The sequence below is a fragment of the Pongo pygmaeus genome, chromosome 14 (genome assembly GCF_028885625.2).
Source record: "Pongo pygmaeus isolate AG05252 chromosome 14, NHGRI_mPonPyg2-v2.0_pri, whole genome shotgun sequence".
Classification (NCBI taxonomy): Eukaryota; Metazoa; Chordata; class Mammalia; order Primates; family Hominidae; genus Pongo; species Pongo pygmaeus.
In genome coordinates, this window is record NC_072387.2 from 26,894,490 (window position 1) to 26,917,766 (window position 23,277).

The 23,277-nt window shown below is 41.3% G+C and overlaps 1 protein-coding gene across 2 annotated transcripts in view; it reads right to left on the minus strand.

Moving 5' to 3' along the window:
- XPO4 (exportin 4) overlaps nucleotides 1-23,277 on the minus strand; it is a 124,877-nt gene that overhangs the window by 100,372 nt on the left and 1,228 nt on the right. The gene's annotated exons all lie outside the window — the stretch shown is intronic.

Below are 23,277 nucleotides of genomic sequence, written 5' to 3' on the forward strand. Positions count from 1 at the left end.
TTATATCTATGATATCTTACTGTTTTTAAAAGATTGTATGCAAAACATCTATATGAACATTTGCTAATCTAGGAGGTAGGCATATGAATATAATTTATATTACTCTATGCATTTTTCTGTCCATTTAAAACCTTGCATTTCTTTAAATAAGTGGGCCTTCTATTCTCGATAGTACAGCTGACCTTAAACAACTCTTCTGCTAAAACAAGACAAAAATGGTGGACAAAATTTCTTAAAAATTTTAAGTGCATCACTGAGCTTACAAGAAATTAAGGAATCATCAAAAGCTAAAACAGAAGCGAACGCAGGGACCCAAAGATGAATGCAAGCACTCATGTGTTTACCCTGGAGACATGTGCCAACCTCTAGTGACCCTGAACTTCCATTTTGACAGCTGCCTAGCATAAAGAAGACAGGAGATTAAAGCCAGGGCCCATCTCAGGTAGGGATCTAACAAGATATCCCTCCACATAAAGCTGGGATCCTCAGCTCAAGGGTAAACTATTTAAAAAACAAACAAAACAAACCAGGAAGGAGGGGGACCAGGGAAGAGAAAAAGAGGGGAGAAGGGAGGGAAGGATTAACTTGCCAGTCTGGACCTTGACAATAGATGGAAAAGCGTAAATTACTTGAGACAATGAATACCCGCAAGCAGGCCCATGACAGGTCTCTTGCCCATCACAACAGGACCCACGTTGTCAAAAAAACTTGAAGCCAATAAAATTAAAGTAGTCCTGTGTTGTTTATGTACCTAGGCACTTGGAAGAATCCAGGCTTCAGAGTTTTTCATAAACATTTCCAAGAGTTAACATATAAATTTCACTAAACATACGAGGAAATAAGCCACTACAGGTTTACAGAACAATAAATTAAAGAATCAGACAAACAAAACTCACAAATATTAGAAATGTTAGAAACAGAATATAAAATATTTAAAAGAACCAAAAATGTAAAAAGGAGACTTTACCAAAATTAAAAACTTTTGTACATCAAATGACATTATCAAAAGAATGAAAAGGCAATCCACAGAATGGGAGAAAATACTATAAATCATTTACTTATCTGACAGCAGATTAATATCTGTAATCTATAAAGAACTCCTACAACTCAATGACGAAAAACCAAATAACCTGATTAAAAAATACAAAAAGGATGTTAACAGACATTTCTCCAAAGAAGATACATAAATAGCCAAGAAGCACATGAAAAGATGCCCAACATACCAAATCACTAGGAAAATACGAATCAAAACTGCAAGACATCACCTCACATCCATGAGAACAGAGGATGTGGAGAAACTGGAAACTTTGTACACTGCTGGTGGAAATGTAGAAATGGTACAGCCAAACAAAAAAAGGAACAGCCACAGATGGGCGCGGTGGCTCATGCCTGTAATCCCAGCACTTTGGGAGGCAAAGGCGGGTGGATCACGAGGTCAGGAGTTCAAGACCAGCCTGGCCAAGATGGTGAAACCCCGTCTCTACTAAAAATACAAAAATTAGCCGGGCACGGTGGCGCATGCCTGTAATCCCAGCTACTCGGGAAGCTGAGGCAGGAGAATTGCTTGAACCCAGTAGGTAGAGGTTGCGGTGAGCCTAGATCACGCCATTGCACTCCAGCCTGGGCGACAAGAGCAAGACTCCGTCTCAAAAAAAAAAAAAGAAAAAAAAAAAAAAAGGAACAGTCACTAGGGAAGATAGTATGGCAGTTCCTCAAAAAATCAAAGATAAAACTATCATATAAGCCAGTCATTCTACTTCCAGCTATATATCCAAAAGAACTGAAAGCAATGCTTTAATAGACTGTACCAATGTTCACTAAAGAATGCATGGATAAACAAAACATGGTATATTCACACAATGGAATATTATTCAGAAATAAAAAGGAATGAAGCGGTAGGGGGCAGTGGCTTACACCTGAAATCCCAGCACTTTGGGAGGCTGAGGTGGGTAGATTGCTTCAGTTCCAGGGTTCCAGACCAGCCTGGGAAACATGGTGAAACCCCATCTCTACGAACACATACAAAAGTTAGCCAGGCCTGGTGGCTTGCACCTGTAGTCCCAGCTACTGGGCAGGCTGAAGTGGGAGGATCACTTGAGCCTGGGAGGTCAAGGCTGCAATAAGACAGGATTGCACCACTGCACTCCAGCCTGGGTAACAGAGCAAGACCCTGCCTCCAAAAAAAAAGGAATGAAGTACTAAGATATATTACAACATGGATGAACTTTGAAAACATTATGCCAAGTAAGATAACCCAGACACAAAAGGACAAATACTGTATGATCTCACTTATATAAGGTAGTTAAAATAGTCAAATTCATAGAAAGTAGAATCATGGTTAGCAGGGATTAGAGGCAGGAGGAAAGGGGAAGTTGCTATTTAATGGGTATATAGTTCCAGTTTGGGAAAATGGAAAAGTTCTGGAGATAGTGATAAATTTTGGTGATAGTTACACAACAATATGAATGGCAAATTTTATGTTGAATTTTACAATAATTTTTTTTTTTTTTTTTTTTGAAACAGAGTCTCGCTCTGTCGCCCAGGCTGGAGTGCAGTGGCAAAATTTTGGCTCACTGCAAGCGCCACCTCCCGCGTTCATGCCATTCTCCTGCCTCAGTTTCCCGAGCAGCTGGGACTACAGGCACCCGTCACCACGCCCAGCTAATTTTTTTGGTATTTTTAGTAGAGACATGGTTTCACCATGTTAGCCAGGATGGCCTCGATCTCCTGACCTCATGATCCGCCCGCCTCAGCCTCCCAAAGTGCTGGAATTACAGGCATGAGCCACCGCATCCAGGCAATAATTTTTTTTAAAAGGAGCAAGATATCACAAGAAAACTTTTATGAGCAATATAATAAAATAAATATAAATATCAATAGACTTACTATGTTTGGTTTGGATGACAGTTACAGGGGTACACACAATCACATATCATCATCAAATTGGACACCTGAGATTTGTGAATTTTCTTGTGTTAATATACTTCAATAAAATATACATTAAAAACTCACTAAACAGATCAAAGAACAGATTAGATACATTGGGGAAAAAATTGGGGGCTGGGCACAGTGGCTCACAGCTGTAAGCCCAGCACTTTGGGAGGCTGAGGAGGGTGGATTACCTGAGGTCAGGAGTTTGAGACCAGTCTGGCCAACAAGGTGAAACTCCGTCTCTACTAAAAATACAAAAAAATTAACTGGGCATGGTAGTGCATGCCCGTAGTCCTCGCTACTTGGGAGGCTGAGGCAGGAGGATCACTTGAACCTGGAAGGTAGAGGTTGCAGTGAGCCAAGATCACACCACTGCACTCCAGCCTGGGCAACAGAGTAAGACTGTCTCAAAAAAAAAAAAAGAAAGAAAGAAAGAAAAGAAAATTAGGAAAACTGAAGACAGATATGGGAAATTATTACAAACATAGGAAGGCACAAACATGAAGCATGTTAGTCCTTTCACGTTACTATGAAGGAATACTTGAGATTGGGTAATTTATAAAGAAAAGAGGCTTATTTGGCTCATGGTTCTGCAAGCCATACACACGGTACCAACATCTGCTCAGCTTCTGGTGAGGCCACAGGGAGCTTTCAATCATGGCAGAGAGCAAAGGGAGAGCCAGCATATCATATGGCAAGAAAGAAAGCAAGTGGGGGGAGGTGCCACATTCTTTTAAACCAGATCGCCGGTGAACTCAGAGGGAGGCACCATGCCATTCATGAGGGATCCACCCCCATGACCCAAACACCTCCTACTAGGCCCACCTCCAACATCAGAAGTCATATTTCAATATGAGACTTGGAGAGGACAAAACATCCAAACCACATCATAAAGAGTCTAGGAGAATTGGCCAGGCACAGTGGCTCATGCTTGTAATCCTAGCACTTTGGGAGGCCGAGGTGGGTGGATCACCTGAGGTCAGGAGTTTGGGACCAGCCTGGCCAACATGGCAAAATCCCATCTCTACTAAAAATACAAAAATTAGCCAGGTGTGGTGGTGGGCGACTATAATCCAGCTACTCCGGAGTCTGAGGCAGGAGAATCGCTTGAACCAGTAGGGCAGAGGTTGCAGTGAGCCGAGATGGAGCCACTGCACTCCAGCCTGGGCAAAAGAGCAAAACTCAGTCTCAAAAAAAAAAAGGCAGGGAGTGTAGGAGAATAAAGGGACCATCCATGCTCTGCTGTACTCAGAGCCCCGAGAGGCTGACCTCTAGACACCACATGACTCAGGCTTCCTCACTCTGTCCCAGTGGTTCCTTTTTCCCACCAAAAGCCACAGCTCCCTAAAGCTGCTCTCCCCTACAACTACAGCTCTCTCCAATTCTCCACTATCCCGCCCTGCCCTTGCAGACCCTGAAAATGGCTTTACCATCCTTTGCGGTTCCCTTACATCTTACCCCTCCCCAAGCCTCTGTCAATAGTTATCTTCGTTAACTCTCTTCAATTACACCTTTGAGTGTTTCTTGGCAGGCCTTGCCTGACACAGCATGGAGCTCCAATGGGTGAGGAGAAAGAAAAGATGTAGACTCAAAGCTAAAGATGCTTCTTTAGCATTCCAAAATCGATGAGAAACACTAAAAATCAGAAAGCCCAACGAATCCCAAACTAAATAAAAAGGAGGAAAAATCATATTACTGATATCACAGTGAAACTGAAGAATTCAAAGAGAAGACCTTAAAAGCAGTCAAAGAAAAAAGATATTTATAAGGCATAACAGACTAAACTGTATTTCTTAGAGCAATAAGATAAGCCAGACAAGAGAGATCAGAATAACATTTTCAGGGTATTGAAAGAAAATAACCTTAACCTAGAAATGTCTATCTAGAAAAATGATCTTTCAGGGATTAGAGTATAATGAAAGCATGTTCCTACAAATAAAAACCAAGAGAGTTTACCACCAAAGTACTCTTCCCTAAAAAAATTCTAAAGAAAATACTTCAAGTAAAGTGAATCCAAATTAATGATCTTGAATGCAAAAGACTATGGAGTAAACATATTGTATTGGGGTTTTTTTTTGTTTTTGAGAAAGAGTTTTGCTCTTTTTGCCCAGGATGGAGTGCAATGGCACGATCTCCACTCACTGCAACCTCTGCCTCCTGGGTTCAAGCGATTCTCCTGCCTCAGCCTCCCGAGTAGCTGGGATAACAGGCATGCACCACCACGTCCGGCTAATTTTGTATTTTAGTAGAGATGGGGTTTCTCCATGTTGGCCAGGCTGGTCTCGAACTCCCAACCTCAGGTGATCCGCATGCCTCAGCCTCCTGAAGTGCTGCGATTACAGGCATGAGCCACCACACCCGGCCAAAAATATTGTTAAATACGTTCACTAAGGCCAGGTGAGGTGGCTCACACCTGTAATCCTGGCACTTTGGGAGGCGGAGGCAGGAGGATCGCTTAAGCCCAGGAGTTCAAGACTGCCCTGGGCAACAAGGCAGTCTCAAAAATTGATTTGTCTCACAAATAAATAAATAGCTGGGCATGATGGCCTCCACCTGTAGTCTTAGCTATTCAGGAGGCTGAAGCAGGATTACTAGAGCTCAAGAGGTCAAGGGTACAGTGAGCCAAGATCACACTACTGCACTCCAGCCTGGGCAAGAGGGTGAAACCCTGTCTCTTAAAAATAAATACAATATAATCCAATCCGATCCGATCCGATCCAATCCAATCCAATCCATCACCCAGGCTATACTGCAGTAGTACAATCTCGGCTCACTGCAGCATCAACCTCCCAGGCTCAAGCAGTCCTTCCACCTCAGCCTCCGGAGTAGCTGGGACCACAGGCGCATGACACCACACCTGGCTAAATTTTTTTGTATTTTTATAGAGATGGTATTTTTGCCATGTTACCTAGGCTGGTCTCAAAATCCTGGGCTCAAGTGATTCTCCTGCCTCAGCCTCCCAAAGTTCTGGGATTAGAGGCATGAGCAACTGCACGTGGCCAAGTATTGTATTTTTAAAATGATTCTACCTGGGAGGTTAAGGCAGGAGGATCACTTGAGCCCAAACGTTTGAAGCTGCAGTGAGCTTTAATTGCGCCACTGTGCTTCAGTCTGGGTGACAGAGCAAGACCCTGTCTCTTAAAACAAAAACAAGTAAAGATTAGTTTGAGAAAATGAAAAAAGACAATTAAAACTCTGGACAGCAATAGCGCATTAAGTAAAAAGAGAAGTTTTTTTTGTTTGTTTGTTTTTTGAGATGGCGTTTCACTCTTGTTGCCCAGGCTGGAATGCAATGGCGCGATCTCGGCTCACTGCAACCTCCACCTCCCGGGTTCAAGCCTCAGCCTCCCAGGTAGCATGCGCCACCACGCTGGCTAATTTTGTATTTTAGTAGAGATAGGGTTTCTCCATATTGGTCAGGCTGGTCTTGAACTCCCAACCTCAGGTGATCCGCCCGCCTTGGCCTCCCAAAGTGCTGAGATTGCAGGTATGAGCCACCGTGCCCAGCCAGGAGAGAGGTATTTTTAAGCTAGTCTTTGTATTACTCTGGCTGGGACGGAATATACATATTATCTTTGGACTAAATTGAATATGCATGTTAAAATGTTTACTGTGGTCAATGAGATATTAAAACTAAGAACATAGTTTATGACAACAAACTACGGAATGAGAAACAAAAGATTATCAAACCCTAAAAGAAGGCAAGAAAGAAAAAAATCACATGCACACACAGTAAGATAACAAATAAATTATAATTTATCAGTAATGACAAGTAAATGTAATAAACTAAATGTTCTACATAAAAAACTAAGATTGACAGACTGGATAAAAAAGAAAATCCAAAATTATGCTGTTTACAAGAAATACATATAAAACTCAAGGGCATGGAAATGTTGAAAGCACAAAGATGGAAAAAGTCCTCGTGCAATGGCTCATGCCTGTAATCCCAACACTTTGGGAGGCCAAGGCAGGAAGGTCACATGAGGTCAGGAGCTCAAGACCAGCCTGGTTAACAAAGCAAGCCCTTGTCTCTACAAAACAATTTTTAAAATAAAAATGAAAAAATAAGATAAGTTTACAAAAGTAGAAAAAAATTCTAATCAAAATAAAGTTAATGAAATTGATGTAGCCATCAGAGAAAAACAGAATTTAGGGCAAAATATTACTAAAAGACACTGGGCCATCTCATAATCATAAAAGGTTCAACTACAATGGCATGCAATACAATTTATACATACAAAACAAAACAGAACTACCAACAAATCCATTACAGTGGAAGATTAACATGTAACTCTCAGTAACTGTTAGCTTAGGAAGACAGAAGTATCTAATGAATTTGATTTAATAGCATAAATACATTGCACCTTTAAGTGAATATCACATTCTTTTCAAACACATACTGAACAAAAACTGACAACACACTAGACTGTAAGGCATATCCAAACAAATTTTAAATAACTGGTATGTACATGACATACTATCTGACCAAGAGCCATTAAGTAAGAAATTGATTTAACATAACAATAACACAAACTAGAAAAATTCAAGGATGAAAAAAAATCATAATGGAAATCAGAAAATGTACAGGCCAGGCTGGGCACAGTGGCTCACGCCTGTAATCCGAGCACTTTGAGAGGCCGAGGCGGGCAGATCACGAGGTCAGGAGTTTAAGACCAGCCTGATCAACATGGTGAAACCCCGCCTCTACTAAAAATACAAAAATTAGCTGGGTGTGGTGGCGTGCACCTGTAATCCCAGCTACTTGGGAAGCTGAGGCAGGAGAATCGCTTGAACCCAGGAGGCGAAGGGAGGCGGAGGTTGCAGTGAGCCAAGATCTCGCCACTGCACTCCAGCCTGGGCAACAGAACGAGACTCCATCTCAAAAAATAAATAAATAAATAAAATATATAGGCTGGGCACGGTGGCTCACACCTGTAATCCCAGCACTTTGGGAAGCTGAGGCGGGTGGATCACTTGCAGTTGAGAGTTCAAGACCAGCCTGGCCAATATGGTAAAACCCTGTCTCTACTAAAAATATAAAAAATTAGTTGTAGTGGTGACTCATGCCTGTAATCCCAGTTACTCAGGAGGCTGAGGCAGGAGAATCCCTTGAACCCAAGATGCGGTGGGTACAGTGAGCCACTGCAGAGGTCACGCTACTGCACACCAGCCTGGGCAACAGAACAAGACTCTGTCTCAAAACAAAACAAAATAAAACTATAGTTTACAATAAACAAAAAAGCCAAAAGTTCTTTATTTGGAAGAACTAATAAAACTGGAGAGGAAAAACACAAATATATAAACAAGCAAGAATTAAAAGAGAAAGCAACTACAGATGCCTTGGAAAATAAAAAGACATTAAAAGGATAGCAAACAGGGCTGGGCATGTTGGCTCATGCCTGTAATCCCAGCACTTTGGGAGGCCAAGGCGGGCGTATCACCTGAGGTCAGGAGTTCGAGACCAGCCTGACCAACATGAAGAAACCCCGTCTCTACTAACAATACAAAATTAGCCAGGCGTGGTGGTGCATGCCTGTAATCCTAGCTACTCGCAAGGCTGAGGCAGAATTGCTTGAACCCGGGAGGCGGAGGTTGCAGTGAGCCGAGATTGCACCATTGCACTCCAGCCTGGGCAACAAGAGCAAAACTCCGCCTCAAAAAAAAAAAAAAAAAAAGGATAGCAAACAAATTTATTGTGATAAATACAGCAATTCCAATCCTATACAGATTTCTTCAAGAGACTACAAAACAGGAAACACTCTTTACGCCATTTCAAGAGCCCAGCATATCATCATAAATATGCCAATAGCAAAACCAGATGAGGACAGTGGAGGAAAAGAAATTTATACGTCAATCCTACTCATGAACACAGAAGAAGAAATCTTAAGATATTTCACATAAGGGAGGTGATGGATATGTTAATTAACTTGACTTAATCATTCCACGTTGTATATATATATTAAAACAATTATGTCAATTAAAAATATTAATAAAAAGATATTTCATAAACCAAATCCAACAATGGATGTTAAAAATAATAATGACGATAATAATATACACTGTGACCAAGTTAGGTATCCCAGAAATGAAAAACAGAGTTAACATTAGAAAATAAACAAGGCCGAGCACAGTGGCTCATGCCTGTAATCCCAGCACTTTGGGAGGCTGAGGCTGGTGGATCACTTGAAGTCAGGAGTTTGAGACCAGCCTGGCCAACATGGTGAAACTTCATCTCTACTCAAAATAAAAAAATTAGCCTGGCGTGGTGGTGCACACCTGTAGTCCCAGCTACTTGGGAGGCGGAGGCAGGTGAATCACTCGAATTCGGGAGGTGGAGGTTGCAGTGAGCCAACATCATACCACGGCACTCCAGCCTGGGCAACAGAGTCAGACTCTGTCTCAAAAAAGAAAAGAAAAAGAAAAAAAAAAAGAGGTCGGGCACAGTGGCTCACGCCTATCTGTAATTCCAGCACTTTGGGAGACTGAGACAGGTGAATCACTTGAGGTCAGGAGATCAAGACCAGTCTGGCCAACATGGCAAAACCCCGTCTCTACTAAAAATAGAAAAATTAGCCAGACATGGTAGTGTACGCCTGTAATCCCAGCTACTCAGGAGGCTGAGGCAGGAGAATCGCTTGAACCTGGGAGGCAGAGGTTGCAGTGAGCCGAGATTGTGCCATTGCATGCCAGCCTGGGTGACAAGAGCAAAACTCCATCTCAAAAAAAAAAAAAAAAAAAGAAAAGACTAAAATAATAAGAAAATGAATGATGAAATGATATGGAAGAGAGAGGCAATAACTAAATAAATCAACTCTATTACATTACCCTCAATTTTTTTTACTATATTGCCCCAAGTATATGGCATGATCTTTTAAGAAGATATAAAAGATACCTGGTGGGGGTTTTGTTTTGTTTTGTTTTGTTTGAGGCAGAGTCTTGTTCTGTCACCTAGGCTGGATGGAGTGCAGTGTTGTAATCATAGCTCACTGCAACTTTGACCTCCCAGACTCGATGAATGCTCCCACCTCAGCCTCCTGAGTAGATGAGACTACAGGTGCAGGCCTCCACACATGGATAATTTTTTTTTTTTAATTTTTTGTAGAGACAGAGTTTCGCCATGTTGCCCACTCCAGTCTCAAACTCCCGGGCTCAAGTGATCTGCTTGCCTTGGCCTCTCAAAATGCTGCAATTACAAGCATGAGCCACTGCACCCAGCCTGGTGGTCTTTTTTGAAAGGTTTCATTGAATACTGCTGAGAATTAGGAATTTTTCATTTCCCAACCATAATGACAAAGAGAAGAAAACTGACAAAAGACATTTCACATTCACAATTATGAGGTAAGTCAGAAGATGAAGGCAAAAAGACACTTTTTTTTTTTTTTTGAGACAGAGTTTCGCTCTTGTTGCCCAAGCTGGAGTGCAACGGTGCGATCTTGGCTCACTGCAACCTCCACCTCCCGGGTTCAAGCGATTCTTCTGCCTCAGCCTCCCAAGTACCTGGGGTCAAAGGCATGTGCCACCATGCCCAGTTCCCAGTTAATTTTTTTTGTCATTTTTAGTAGAGACGAAATTTCACCATGTTGGTCAGGCTGGTCTCGAACTCCTGACCTCAAGTGATCCACCCACCTCGGCCTCCCAAAGTGCTGGGATTACAGGCGTTAGCCACTGCACCCGGCAAAAAGACACTCTTTTTGTGTTCTTCAATGCGGTAGCCACTAAACATGAGACTGTTTAAATTTAAGTTAATTAAAAATTTAGCTCTTCAGATATACTAGAGATATTTCAAGTGCCATGTGTGCATGGCTAGAAATTATCACATTGCAAAACACAAACACAGAATATTCCTATTACTGCAGAAAGTTTTTACAGACTGAACTGCTCTAGACTCTGTCAATCATGGTAAAATGGATCACGTAAGTGTCATCTCAGACCTTGAGTCTTCAGATGATGATGTTATATCAGTGGTTCTTAATTTAGGTAATTTTGTCCCCCAAGGGACATCTGGCAGTGTCTGGAAACATTTCTGGTTGCCACAACTGGGGAGCACTAATGGCAACTAGTGGATAGAGGGTAGGGACACTGCTAAACATCCTACAATGCATGAACCAGCCCTCAGCAACAAAAAGTATCCACCCGAAATGCTAATAATGGCAAGTTTGAGAAATCCTGCCCTAAATGAATTTTCTCCAACTCAACAATCAATGAACGAACATACTTCCAAGGAAAAAAATATGGTAATCTCATTCAGACAGTCATTACCCAAGAATTACATCATTACCCAATATTCTGTGACAACAACCCAAAACAATCTGTTTCACTGAAAGGACATGTGATATCATTCTTTCATCTTTTATGATTTGTGTGTAAAAAATTTGCTTGATACAGTTCGTAAGTGGGCAAATGCTAAAGGTAGGTGTATATATAAAGTTAATGAAAAACTGTTTTGATCACTCCAATTGCCATTTATAAATCTAAAAATGAAAATGATTTATAGCTACAAAGCAAAGAATATTCATCTTCTCTTCACCAATATTGTGTGCCACCAATGTTGTCAAAAGCATTATGCTTTGCTGATGCTAGAGCAAGAAAAAGAACCAAAAGTAATAAGAAGACAGAAACCTGTTAAGGATGCATTTAATATCTAAAATCAGTATTGCATTTTGACAGTGGGAATGCAACAACCAGAAATAATAAGCTAGAACCTATAAGAATTGTTTGAAATGTGAAATCAGGAGCTGGGCACGGTGGCTTATGCCCGTCACCCCAGCACTTTGGAGAGGCTGAGGTGGAAGGATTGCTTGAGCCCAAGGGTTCAAGACCAGCCTGTGCAACACAGACAAACCTTGTCTCTACAAAAAATGCAAAAATTAGCCAGGCATGGTGGCCCATGCTTATAGGTCCCAGCTACCTGGGAGGCTGAGGTGGGAGGATTGCTTGAGCCCAGGAGGTGGAGGTTGCAGTGAGCTGATATTGTGCCACTGTACTCCAGCCTGGGCAAGACAGCAAGACTCTGTCTAAAAAAAAAAGAAATAAAGAAATTGAAATCAGTATTTACAAATCAGAAGAAATACGCAAAGAGCATGGCCAGGCAAGGTGGCTCATGCTTGTAATCCCAGCGCTTAGGGAGGCTGAGGCGGGCAGATTGCTTGAGCTCAGGAATTCGAGACCAGCCTGGATAACATGGCGAAACCCTGTCTCTACTAAAATACAAAAATTAGCCGGATATGGTTGGTGTGTGCCTGTACCCCAGCTACTCAGAGGGCTGAGGCTGGAGGACTGCTTGAGCCTGGGAGGCAGAGGATGGCGTGAGCTGAGATTGCGCAACTGCACTCCAGCCTGGGCAACAGAATGAGACCCTGCCTCAAAAAAAAAAAGGTGCAGGCTGTGAGCGTTGGCTCATGCCTGTAATGTCAGCACTTTGGGAGGCCAAGGCGGGCCAATCACCTGAGGTCGGGAGTTTGAGACCAGCCTGACCTGACCAACATAGAGAAACCCCGTCTCTACTAAAAATACAAAATTAGCCAGGCATGGTATGGTGGTGCATGCCTGTAATCCCAGCTACTTGGGAGGGTGAGGCAGGAGAGTTGCTTGAAATGTGAGAGGTGGAAGTTGCTGTGAGCCAAGATCGCGCCATTGCACTCCAGCCTGGGCAACAAGAGCAAAACTCCGTCTCAATTTAAAAAAAAAAGAGCAAACAGCCACACTCTAGACTTGTGGTGTCTAACACAGTAGCCACTACCACAGTGGCTCCCTTACACTAAGCATGTTACGACAGCTCAAGACAAATGTGGTTAGTGGCTACCATATTGGAGAGAGCAGATAAAGAACACTTCCATCAGCACAGAAAGTTCTATCAGCTATCATTACTCTAGAAGAAATCTAATTAACTCAGCATGTATTTATCAAGTGCTTACTACAAGGTTATCTTGATTTGATGCCATGTTATTTGATACATTAAAGTACAAAATAGCAGCTAACATTTACAGAGCACTTACTATACCCCAGGCACTATACTAAACACTTTTCTTTCAATGTATGTTAAATCATTTTATCTTTGCACTAACTCCCTGAGGTAGTGGTTATTATTTCTCAATTTTTTTAAAAAAGACGGGCTCTTGGGCCAGCCGTGGTGGCTCACGTCTGTAATCCTAGCACTTTGGGAGGCTGAGGCGGGCGGATTGCATGAGCTCAGGAGTTCAAGACCAGCCTGGGTAACATAGTGAAACCCTGTCTCTACTAAAATACAAAAAAAAATAGCCAGGTGTGGCAGCGTACACCTGTAGTCCCAGCTATTCGGGAGGCTGAGGCAGGAGAATTGCTTGAACCCGGGAGGCGAAGGTTGCAGTGAGCCAAGATTGCACCACAGCACTCCAGCCTGGGTAACAGAGCAAGACTCCGTCTCCAAAAAAAAAAGATAGGGTCTTGCTATGTTGCCCAGGCTTGAACTTCCGGACTCAAGCAATTCTCCTGCCTCATTTACCCAGGGAGGTGGAGCTACAGACAGGATTTTCACACTGCTGCCAGTCAAACATCAAAACCCCAAATCTGACAAGTTTTTTTTGTTTTGTTTTGTTTTTTGAGACAGAGTTTTGCTCTTTTAGGTTGGAGTGCAGTGGCACAATCTTGGCTCACTCCAAGTGCAGTACAGTGGCACAATCTCACTGCAAGTGCAGTGACACGATCTTGGCTCACTGCAACCTCCACTTCCCGGGTTCAAGCAATTCTCCTGTCTCAGCCTCCTGAGTAGCTGGGATTACAGGCATGCACCACCATGCCTGGCTAATTTTTTGTATTTTTAGTAGACATGGGGTTTCACCATGTTGGCCAGGCTGGTCTCGAACTCCTGACCTCAGGTGATCCGCCTGCTTCGGCCTCCCAAAGTGCTGGGATTACAGGTGTGAGCCACCATGCCCAGCCAAATTTTATACTCTGTGAATTCAAGCTAATTATTACAGCAAACAAAACCTTAAGATAACCCAGCCTCTATCTCCCTAGTCTCATTTCACACTACTCCCTTCCTCATTTATTCATCCTTTTTCATTCAACAAATATTAGTGAGCAACAAGGTGCCAAGCCCTGTACTAGACACACATAATCAAGGAAAAGCAAACAGGGACCCTGAACAAATATACATTAGAGTCCAGCAAGAGAGACCAACGTTCATTAATCAATCACATGAATAAGGTGTTATAAAAGAACTACCAATAATTTGAGACCACCCTGGGCAATACAGCAAGACTTCGTCTCTACAAAAACATTATAACATAGCCAGGTGTGGTGGTGTGCACCTGTGGTCCCACCTACTCAGGAGGCTAAAGGGGGGAGGATCGCTTCAGCCCAGGAGTTTGAGGCTGCAGTGAGTCATGATCACACCACTGCATTCCAGCTGGGTTTTAGAGTAAGACCCTAACTCCAAAAAGTAAAAAATAAAAAAATATAAATAAAAGAACTACACTGTTATAAAAGGACAGGTGAATCTCACCTTTCAGGCAGGCTAAGGAAGGCTTCCCTGAGAAACTGACTACTGAGAGAACTGAAGGAGGAAGTGACAGTGAAGAAAAGCATTCCAGACAGAAGGACTATTATATGAGAGGCCCTGTGACAGGACACAGGACACAAGTGGGAAGGGTTGCAAAAAAGCTAGTGTGGCTGATGAAGAGAAAAAGCAACTGGAAAAGAGTCAAAAGAAGCTGGAAAGGCAGTAACTTATCCAAAGCCTCACAAGGTGCAAACATTTTTAAAGAAAAATGCTTTATATTTCACAACATTTAATGGCACTTTTCCCCTGCTTTTTGTGAACAAGAGGCCTTACATTTTCATTTTCACTGGGCCCTGCAAATTATGTAGGTAGCCCTGGCTGGACAACAAAGACAGTGGACAGAAACAGTCTTATGGCTCAGATACAAGGCAGAGGCCACCCACTCACTATACTGACCCTTCAGACCCACTAAGAAAGACAAAAAAGATGAGGATATGGAATGAAACACGGTCTCCATGGCCAAGCGTGGTGGCTCATGCCTGTAATCCCAGCACTTTGGGAGGCCGAGGTGGGAGGATCACAAGGTCAGGAGTTCGAGACCAGTCTAGCCAACATGGTGAAACTGCCTCACATGGTGAAACCCCGTCTCTACTAAAAATACAAAAATTAGCCGGGCATGGTGGCATGTGCCTGTAATCCCAGCTACGCAGGAGGCCGAGTCAGGAGAATTGCTTGAACCTGGGAGGCGGAGGTTGCGGAGGTTGCAATGAGCCTAAACATGCATTGCGCCACTGCACTCCTGGCTGGGTGACAGGGTGAGACTCTGTCTCAAAAAAAAGAAAGAAACATGGCCTCCTAAATTAGAACCTTTGTAGGTAAGGCAAAGGAAACTGCAGTTTTTTGTTTTGTTTTGTTTTTGAGATGGAGTTTGCTCTTGTTGTCCAGGCTGGAGTGCAATGGCACGATCTTGGCTCAACGCATTCTCCGCCTCCTGGGTTCAAGCGATTCTCCTGCCTCAGCCTCCCGAGTAGCTGGGAATACAGGCATGCGCCACCACACCGGCTAATTTTGTATTTTTAGTAGAGACAGGATTTCTCCATGTTGGTCAGGCTGGTCTCGAACTCCCGACCTCAGGTAATCTGCCCGCCTCAGCCTCCAAAAGTGCTGAGATTACAGGTGTAAGCCACTGTGTCCAGCCAGAAATCTGAAGTTTTAATAATCACCCTAAGATTGGTTATGCATGCTCTAAACTCTGAAAAACCCTACTCTAAAATATTGTCAAATTACAATGGTCCTAATGTTTCCCATAACTACAAAAAGAGAAAGTGTGAATCCCTGTCTCTTTTCCAGAATAAAGTTTATTAGTTTTCTATTAGCTCTTTCTCACTCAAAAGACATTTTTCCTTTTATTTATTCACAAGGTTATATTATACTTAGCAGTGATTAAACAAATCTGTGGAAATGGAACGCCCTGCATTTGTATTTATAAGTCTATAAATGCAAAACCACAAACCTAGTCTTAGTCTGAACCATGATACAGCTTTGAATTCTTCAACATAAAAATAATTGCAGGACATTCAAGGAAGTAGATTTTAAAAGTAGATTTTTTTTTTGGCCGGGTGTGGTGGCTCACACCTATAATCCCAGCACTTTGGGAGGCCAAGGCAGGTGGATCACCGGAGTGTCAGGAGTTCGAGACCAGCCTGGCCAACATGGTAAAATCCCGTCTCCACTAAAAATACAAAAAATTAGCCAGGCATCATGGCAGGCACCTGTAAATCCCAGCTACTGGGGAGGCTAAGGCAGGAGAATCACTTGAACCCAGGAGGTGTAGGTTGCAGTGAGCCGAGATGGCACCATTGCACTCCAGCCTGGGCAACAAGAGTGAAACTTCATCTCAAAAAAAAAAAAAAGGTAGATTTTTTTAAAACACATGCAACATTCAGGCTGGGTGTGGTGTCTCACGCCTGTAATCCCAGCATTCTGGGAGGCCGAGGCGAGCGGATCACCTGAGGTCAGGAGTTTGAGAACAGCCTGGTCAACATGGTAAAATACTGTCTCTACTAAAAATACAAAAATTAGCCAGGCATGGTGGCGTGCACCTGTAGTCCCAGCTACTCTAGAGGCTGAAGCAGGATAATTGCTTGAACCCGGGAGGCAGGGGTGGCAGGGAGCTGAGATTGCGCCACTGCACTCCAGCCTAGGCAACAGAGTGAGACTCCATCTCAAAGAAAAGAAAAGAAAATAGAAATGCATGCAACTTTGAAATTTACTAAAACGGAGTATTAATTTATGGTCTAAATTTTTATATTGTAAAAAATTCAAACTATATTAAAACTATATTAAGCACTCCTCCCATGTGCAATCTCATTCCCTATGTAGCCATTCTTAGAAGTTTAGTATAGGCCAGGCACAGTGGCTCACATCTGTAATCCCAGCACTTTGGGAGGCCGAAGCTGGCAGATCACCTGTGGTCAGGAGTTCAAAACCAGCCTGGCCAACATGGTGAAACCCTGTCCCTACTACAAACACAAAAATTAGCTGGGTGTGGTGGTGCATGCCTGTAATCCTAGCTACTTGGGAGGCTGAGGAAGGAGAATCGCTTGAACCTGAGAGGCAGAGGTTGCAGTGAGCTGAGATCACACCACTGCACTCCAGCCTGGGCGACAGAGCAAGACTCTGTCTCAAAAAAAAAAAGAAGTTTAGTATAGGCCTTCCATTTCCGTTTCTATGCATATACAAATATATACAGAACTTTTTCTAGAAAACAGAAATGGGATCATATATTCTATTCTGCAATTTTTCGTTTTGAGTATCTTTCCATGTTCATTCAGGTTTCCCATTTAAAAAAAAAACTATCACATTTTAGATATACCATATTTTTTAAGAGTTCCATAAAATTCCATTATACAGAATACCAGTATATTAAATCAATTTGGTATAACTGGACATTTACACTGTTTCAATCTTCACTACAGCAAAGTATACTACAGTAAACATTCTTTGTGTATAAGCAAGTATTTCCGTAAACTGAATAAATGGCCAGAAGTGAAATAGCTGGGGGTCAGCTATATATTTAAGGTTCTTGTATCGAAAACTTGTAGCATACTTCCCTATACCTTTACAATGTGAAATTCCATTTTATTCTTAGTTCTGTTTCTAGACTATTCTAACTTTCTATTCTTTTCCTATACCAATGCTATGTTTCAATTACTGTAGCTTCTGAATACATTGTAATATTTGTTACATCAAGTCCCCAAACCCTTCACAGACTTCCAGAAATATTTTCTAATCAATTAATTTTTCTCCCACCTCAGAAAAGGGTGAGGAGGAAAGAGAGATTTTGATTGACATTATATTCAATTTAGAGATGAATGAGGGAGAAATTGCCACCTTAACCGGATTGACCTTTCAGACCAAGGAGCATAGCCTTCATTTAATTCAGCTCTTTTATATTCTGCAAATAAGCTATATCATGTTCTTCATAAAAATGGTGCATGTTTCTTATCAGTGCCCTATAATTTATTTCTACAGTTTTTATTTCTAATAGAATGGGATCTTTTTTCCAATTTTAAGCTGATCACTGTTGATATAAAGGAAATCTTGCAACCCATTTATTTTTCTTATATCTGGTCATCTTTCCAAAGAACTAGTGGTTCCAACAGTCTTTTAGTTATTTTGCTTAAACTTTTTTTCCGAAATGTCGTATCACCTGCAAATAATCATTTTTTGGCCTTTCTTTCCAATATCTGCACTTATTCCCATTTTTTATATTACTGTATCAGTTAGACCCTTCAGAAGGTGTTAAATAACAGTTATATTAGGACTCCCGTTTTACTTCTGAGGATATCATCATTTAATACATGGTTTCAGATAACTATTTGTTATCATATTGAGAATTCCCTTCAATTCCTAGTTTATCCAATTGTTTTAATCATAAAATGCTGTTAAATTTTAACAACTGCCTTTTAGGCATCTATGGATGATTTCAAATGTCTTTTCACATTTCTTCTCTGGATCACTGGCTAGGTTCCAATTAGTTTGACACAAGTCCAACTGCAAATACACATTTAATTGAACTGAATTTGAAATATAAATTTCCTATTAATTAGCTTTTTTGAGAAAAAGAATGCTGTGCCAGTTTTCTAATATCTAGTGCCACCGCAGGTACTACAAGACAGGGCTGAAATAAACAAAAATGCATACTTACTATAATGCATCTTTCAAATAAGAAAAGTAGGTTCAATTAATTAAAATTTTCATTTTTATGACATGTGTACTGTGGTTACAAAAAAATAAAGGCAGTGTACCTTATACATTGAAGGTCTCAGGAAATATCTACTATATAAATGCTCAAATATTCCTCAAATCACTGTATTTCCCCAAACTATATTCTCTCAAACTATATTCCCCAAAATATATATCTCTACCTGGGATACTGCTTATCAAACTAGAAAACTCCAATTTATTTTTCATGATTCAGCTTAAGGGTTACCTATTCCAAGAAGCCCTTTCTCAGTCCCCATCTCAGCCTAAGATAGATGTTTGTACCTACTTCTATTATAACTTTACCAACCAACATTTGCTAATATTTTTGCCTTTCTCCACTCCTTGAAAAGAAGGTGCTTCTTCCGTCTCCTCAGCATACACAGCATAGTGTCTAACATGCTGTGTTTCTATATACTGAAGAAATGTTCTAAAACAAATCAATGGCCAGAAATTGGATTCCAGATCCAAACTAGCTATATGACAACAGGCAAATCATTTGCCATCTCTGAATATCAGGCTTTCTCATTTATTTATTTATTTATTCTATTTTTTTGAGACAGAGTCCCGCTCTATAGCCCAGGCTGGAGTGAAATGGCACAATCTCTGCAACCTCTGCCTCCTGGGGTCAAGTGATTCTCCTGCCTCAGCCTCCCAATTAGCTGTGATTACGTTATAGGTATGCACCACCTCGCCCAGCTAATTTTTGTATTTTTAGTAGAGTCATGGTTTCATCATGTTGGCCAGGCTGGTCTCGAACTCCTGACCTCAGGTTATCCACCCACTTGGGCCTCCCAAAGTGCTAGGATTACAGGTGTGAGCCACCATGCCTGGCCAGGTTTTCTCATTTATAAGGTTTAGGAATATCTCATCCTATTTACTTCACAGGACTGATATGAGAATGAAAACAAAATTTTTTCTATAGGACTACAGATGTGCAAGTATTTTAGAAGATATTAACCAGATTCCACTATAATAAAATCTATGAAAACCAGTCACGAATCTCCTTTATTAAAGTTGGATTTACACTCACTAAATCCATCCTGGTTTAAAAACAAAGGTATAGGCCGGGTGCGGTGGCTCACGCCTGTTAATCCCAGTACTTTGGGAGACCAAGGTGGGAGGATAACCTGAGATCAGGAGTTCAAGACCAGCCTGGCCAACGTGTTGAAACCTCATCTCTACTAAAAATACAAAAATTACCCAGGCGTGGTGTCAGGCACCCGCAGTCTCAACTACCTGGGAGGCTGAGACAGGAGAATCACTTGAACCTGGGAGGCAGAGGTTACAGTGAGCTGAGATTGCGCCATTGCACTCCAGCCTGGGCAACAAAGTAAGACTGTCTCAAAAGAAAAAGGAAAAAAAAAAACCTATAAAAATTACTTTTCTATAATGTATCAGTTAGTATGTGTGCTCTGCACTATCTTATATTATCGCTACACACAATCACTAAGGACAATCCAAAACAACTTAATGAAGACAGGGCAACAAAACCAAGAAAATTCAAGACAATAAATAAAGCACTCTTTGGACTTCAAATGAATGTAGCATCAATACTATAAGAACACTAAACTTTTCAATAATGTTGTCTCTAAAATCAAAACACCTCCTACATTTTAGTATACAGGAGGATGTGCATAGGTCATACACAATTACCATACTATATCATATAAGAAACTCAGCCGGACACAGTAGCTTCTGCCTATAATTCCAGCACTTTAGGAGGCCAAGGCAAGAGTATCATTTGAGCTTAAGACTAGCCTAGGCAACATAGTGAATCCTCTCTACAAAAAAATATTTTTAAAAAATTACCCATTCAAGGCTGCAGTGAGCCATGATCATGCCACTGTATTCCAGCTTGGGCAACAGAGACCCTGTATCAAAAGAAAGGGAGGGGATCGGGGGTACTCAAGTATCAATGCATGGTTGATGTCCATGGGTGGAGGCGGCTTCTGCAACTAACCTTTCATGGATACCAAGGGACGACTGTACTACTTTATCTGGCAGCTTATCCAATAACCTAAATTGATTGAATGCAGATGTACCATATTTAGACATTTTCCATCAAGTAATAAAATGTAACATTTATAGTATATGTTGACTGAGAACCAACATGGTTGAGTAAAAAAAGTAAAAAAAAAAAAAAAAAAAAAAAAAAAGAGTAAAAGTTCTGAAAGGGGAGTCTGGTGATCTCAGCCTGTTATATCATGAATTAGCTCTGTGACCTACCTTGGGTAAGTCACTTCTACCTCTTTGAACCTCAGTTTCCCCATCTGTAGCACGGAAGGGAGAATGCTTAGACTTGATTCTTATTTTTCAGTTTCTAGTCTCTCAGAGACAGTGATAAAAGCTCTAGACCCTATTACTAAAAATGTACGTTTACACCAAAAAATTTGTTACAATTTCCTTGATATTCATCCTAGACTCCCTAAGACCTCTGTACTAAAAGATCTAAGATTCTTCTATATTCTAAAATTCTATGCTGATTTCCATAAAACAACTATATGAGTTACCTCATGAAAAATTAAGCAAAAATAATTACAAAATACATCACTATTTGCATTTTGAATCTCAAAGCATATTAACAGTTAAAATACAGCAATTTTCCATAAGATATATTCAGACCCACAGATGGATAAATGCTAAGATCACTCTGTTTAAAATATGTAGCTTAATGCTTAATAATTGAAGGAGCATTAACAACCTTAATTAGCCAAAGATGAATTAATTTACCTCCTTTCTGTTCCCAGTACCCTATAGCTTAAGAACCACAGACTGGTAACAGACAAACCAGAGTCTCTACCCCTTGCTGTGTAAATCTGTGTACATTACTTAGCATCTACATGTTGGAGTTTCCTTAGCCTGTAAAATGAAAATGAAAGTAACAGGCCAGGTGTGGTGGCTCACACCTGTAATCCCAGCACTTTGGGAGGCCGAGGCAGGTGGATCACGAGGTCAGGAGTTCGAGACCAGCCTGGCCAACATGGTGAAACCCAGTCTCTATTAAAAATACAAAATTAGCTGGGTGTGGTGGTACATACCTGTAGTCCCAGCTACTCGGAAGGCTGAGGCAGGAGAATTGCTTGAACCCGGGAGGCAGAGGTGGCAGTGAGCCAAGATCGTGCCACTGCACTCCAGCCTGGGAAACAGAGTGAGACTTGGTCTCAAAAAAAAAAAAAAAGATGATGAAAGTAATAATACCTACCTCACAGAGTTACCGGAGATAAAAAATAATATATGTAAAGGGCTTGGCACAGTGCCTCAAACACAGTATGTATTCAATAAATGGTAGCTATTAATAATTTGGAATACAGCTTTCATATTAAGAAATAATACAATAACTACTCTACACATCTTCGGTACAAATTTCTGAAAACTTAAGTGGAAATTTCCAAAAAGTCACTTCCTTTTTTTTTTTTTGAGATGAAGTCTCACTCTGTCGCCCAGACTGGAGTGCAGCAGCATGATCTCGGCTCACTGCAACCTCTGCCTCCCGGTTCAAGCGATTCTCCTGTCTTCGCCTCCAGAGTAGCTGAGATTAAAGGTGCCAGTCATCACGCCTGGCTAATTTTTGTATTTTTTGTAGAGATGGGGCTTCACTGTGTTGGCCAGGCTGGTCTTGGGCTCCTGATCTCAAGTGATCCGCCCACCTCAGCCTCCCAAAGTGCTGGGATTACAGGAATGAGCCACTGCGCCCGGCTGTAATTTCCTGTTTTTAATAACATAACACTCTTTTCAATACCCCTCTCCTCTGAAAAGATAAAAAGCATTTAGACAAATTATTTATACAACATATGACAGATGGGGTAGAGTGGAAAGACACACAGCTTTAGAGCCAGACAGAACTGAGTTCAAGACCTAATTCAGCCACTTAGTAATTGTGTAACCCGGGCCACTTACACTTTCTCAACCTCGTAAAGCAAAGCTGTTGCAAAGATTAATAAAATATGTAAAGTATGTAAAGCCTCAAGCCCAATATCTAGCACTCAATAAACGGTACTTACTACTATTCTTCTCACCTACTCCTTATAGGTGATAAGTAGCTTTGCCAGGGAAGAGGGAAGATATTGGAAAACACAAACACTAGTTTATATTAAGCCAATGACGAAGGACACTGATTTTACCTGATCAGTGTAAGAACTACAGCCGTGTTTTGGGTGGCATACTCCTTCCAGAATCTAATGAAAACAGAGGCCCTAGCTCCTAGGAAAATTTCAGGAATTTTACAAAACGGTCTATGTCAGGGATTTTTAAGAATCTTGTATTAAGGGGAATACTAGCTAGTTACTTCTGCTTAATTTGCAAAAGTGTGAAAACCTTCACTAGTCTGTTTTGTGACAAAACGTACATTAACATTCATAATGAAGCAAGTAAATCCTGCTTTTATTAGACTTCTCGATTTCTAAAGAAACAAAAATATCTGATGTAAAATATTAGAACTACAAACTACGCTAGAATTAGTTCGAATATTCTTAAATGTGATGCTCAAACACCCTAACACCAAACCAAAAGGAAAAAAGTCCAAAAAGGTAACAAAGCTGGCTGCATCCAATTCTTAGAAAGTCTGAATCAATCCAGCTATCAAATGAACCTCTAACTTC